Below are 3371 nucleotides of genomic sequence, written 5' to 3' on the forward strand. Positions count from 1 at the left end.
GTACCGATCCTGTGCAGGTGTTACATGTGGTCTGCCACTGCGAGGACGATCAGCTGTCCGTCCTGTCTCCCTGTAGCGCTGTCTTAGGCGTCTCATAGTACGTTTCTTTTTTTGCTGAGTTTAGAAACTCTGGCTTTACTCAAAGTCAGTGGCATGTCGTTAGTAAAAAAAATTAAAAGCAAGGGGCCTAAACAGCTGCCCTGGGGAATATTCCTGATTTCTAACTGGATTATATTTGAGAGGCTTCCATTTAAAGACAAGTAACAATCTATCCACATTATAGCAGGGGGTGTAAAGCCATAACACGTACGTTTTTCCAGCAGCAGACTACGATCGATAATGTTACTACTGCCTGAAAGCTGAAGTCTAGCAAGACAGCACCCAGAATCATTTTATCATCAATTTCTCTCAATCAGTCATTTGTGTAAGTGCCGTGCTTGTTGAATGTCCTTCCCTATTAGCATGCTGAAAGTCTGTTGTCAATTTGTTTACTGTGAAATAACATTGTTTCTGGTCAAATACAATTTTTTCCCAGAAGTTTACTAAGGGTTGGTAACAGGCTGATTGGTTGGCTATTGGAGCCAGTAAAGGGGGCTTTACTATTTTTTAGGTATCGACTTTAGCTTCCCTCCAGGCCTGAGGGAACACACTTTCTAGTAGGCTCAAATTGAAGATGTGGCAAATAGGAGTGGCAATATTATCCTCAGTAACTTTCCATCCAAGTCTTCAGACCCCGGTGGCTTGACATTGTTGATAGACAACAATACTTTTTTCACCTCTTCGACACTGACTTTACAGAATTCAAAATTACAATTCTTGTCTTTCATAATTTGGTCCGATATAGTAGTTTATTTTTAAAATTTAGTTTAGTCACATTATTTCTTAATTTGCAGTACAGTTGGGCTGCCAGACTTAATTGCCATACATTTTGCCTCATCTCTCTCAACTATACAATTTTTCAATTCCTCATCAATCCAAGGAGATGTAACAGTTTGTACAGTCATTGGCTTAATGGGTGTTTATTAGTAACTGGAATAAGTAGTTTCATAAATGTGTCAAGTGCAGCGTCTGGTTGCTCCTCAATACACACCACAGACCAGCACATATTATTTACATCATCAACATATGAATCACTACAAAACTTATTGTATGACCTCTTATACACTATATTAGGCCCAGTCTTTGGATCTTTGGTTTTCCTAGATATGGCTACTATATTGTGATCACTACATCCTATGCATCTGGATACTGCTTTAAAGCAACTTTCTGCAGTATTAGTAAAGATGTGATCAATACATGTTGATGATTTCATTCCTGTGCTGTTTGTAACGACCCTGGTAGGTTGACTGATAACCTGAACCAGGTTACAGACACTGGTTACAGTTTGAAGCTTTTTCTTTAGTGGGCAGCTTGATGAAAGCCAGTCAATATTTAAATCACCCAGAAAATATACCTCTCTGTTGATATCACATACATTATCAAGTATTTCACACATATTATCCAGATACTGACTGTTAGCACTTGGTGGTCTATAGCAGCTTCCCACCAGAATGGGCTTGAGGTGAGGCAGATGAACCTGTAGCCATATTACTTCAACAGTATTTAACATGAGATCCTCTCTAATCTTTACAGGAATGTGGTTCTGAATATAGACAGCAACACCGCCTCTGTTGGTATTTCTCTCTTTTCGGTAGATGTTATAACCATGTATTGCTACCACTGTATCATCAAAGGTATTATCTAAGTGTGTTTCAGAGATAGTCAGAAAATGAATGTCATCTGTTACAAGCAAGTTGTCTTCATGGACCTTGTTTCTCAGGTTACATGTGTTAATATGGGCTATTTTTTAGCACTTTTCTGGGTTGTTGATTGTTTTGAATACTTTACTGGGAAGCTTATCAGAGGTAGACTTACTCATGTTATTTACATTGAAGCTGATAGTGCAGGGGGAGCTGCATAAAGTGATTTTCCTACCATTGCACACCGCCTCAGTGCTAACAGTGTAACTCTGGTTTATAGGCTCATGATTACTGCTTACAATAGCTGTAGGATAAACAGAGGTATTCGGTGCAATTAGGGGTACATAAATGAAGTTAGTTACATTGTGTTTGCCAATGTCCCTAAGATCATGTACATTTGATGCAGCATTATGACAACTCATTGTCACAATGGTAGGGATTAACTGAGCTGGTCTTGGATCATTTACCAGTCATTGTTTCAACGCAGCCTTGAAATGCGTGGACAGAGTCCAGGAGCCAAGATGAATTGGATGGACTCTGTCATTCCTGTAGAGTATCTTCTGTTTCCAGAAGGTGTCAAAGTTATCTATAAAAGTGACTCCAGCAGAGCTACAGTCTTTTAGCCAGATGTGTAATGCCAGCAGTCTGCTGAATCTTTTCACACCAATCAGTTCTTTAAAATCCATTTTCAAATGTTCTGAGCTAGCCCTCATGATGTCGTTTGACCCCACATGGGCTACGACAGTGTCACCTCCCGGGATCTGTGGTACTCGGAAGCAGCCTTGTACTCCTGTACTCGTGCTACTGGGTAGCACAGGATTTTTGCCTTGTGGACAGAGTTGTTTCTCACCATAGAGCTGCCTATGATGACAGCTGGTGATGTTGAATGGGCCGGTCTCTCAGGCAGCCTCGCGGTCTGGTGAGGCTGGGAGCTTCGAGGATCTGAACCTGAGGAAGAAGCCACCGGAGAGGGAGACAGAGCCGAGGATGAAGATGCAGGTACCTCCGGATCCGATGTTAATTGGGAAGCCACCACGGACGAAGGAGCCGGAACCTCTGGATCCAGGGCGGCAAGCTGTTTCTGGTCTGTGTCAGTTCCGGGCTCAACATCTCCATGGAGACCCCTGTTGCCAGAGGACACCTTCTTCGACTTCCACGGCGAGTGACGTACCTCCATGGCTGGTTGTCTGGGTCGAGATCAGCTCCGTTCTCCAGGGAAGGGGGAGACCCCTTCAGGGATGGAACCCTGCCGGGCACCGGCCAGTCGGCTGTGGAGAGCGACGTCCGGCTACTGGGGTGGAAGAAAAATAAAAAGTAGGTGGGTGTGGGTTCCCCAGTAGCTTATGTAGGTTTGCTACTTGCTTGCTAAGAGCTACTTCACTTATGTAGTTTTCCACAAGCAAGTAGTTGCTACATTGAGTGGGGGGGGACTGGGGAAGGGTGAGAGGTCAAAAAGAAAAGGGTAGAAAGACATTAATGGAAGGCAGATGTCGGGAAGTTGAAATCGCCCAGTACAAAGATGCACCGTCGTCAGGAAATGAGCTTGTCAATTTATCAAGCACCTTGAGGAACTCTCTAAGGGCACCTGGTGGCGATAAAGACAACAGTGTTAAAGTGGACAAGTGACAGTGA

Source organism: Salvelinus sp. IW2-2015, unplaced genomic scaffold (genome assembly GCF_002910315.2).
Source record: "Salvelinus sp. IW2-2015 unplaced genomic scaffold, ASM291031v2 Un_scaffold1439, whole genome shotgun sequence".
Classification (NCBI taxonomy): Eukaryota; Metazoa; Chordata; class Actinopteri; order Salmoniformes; family Salmonidae; genus Salvelinus; species Salvelinus sp. IW2-2015.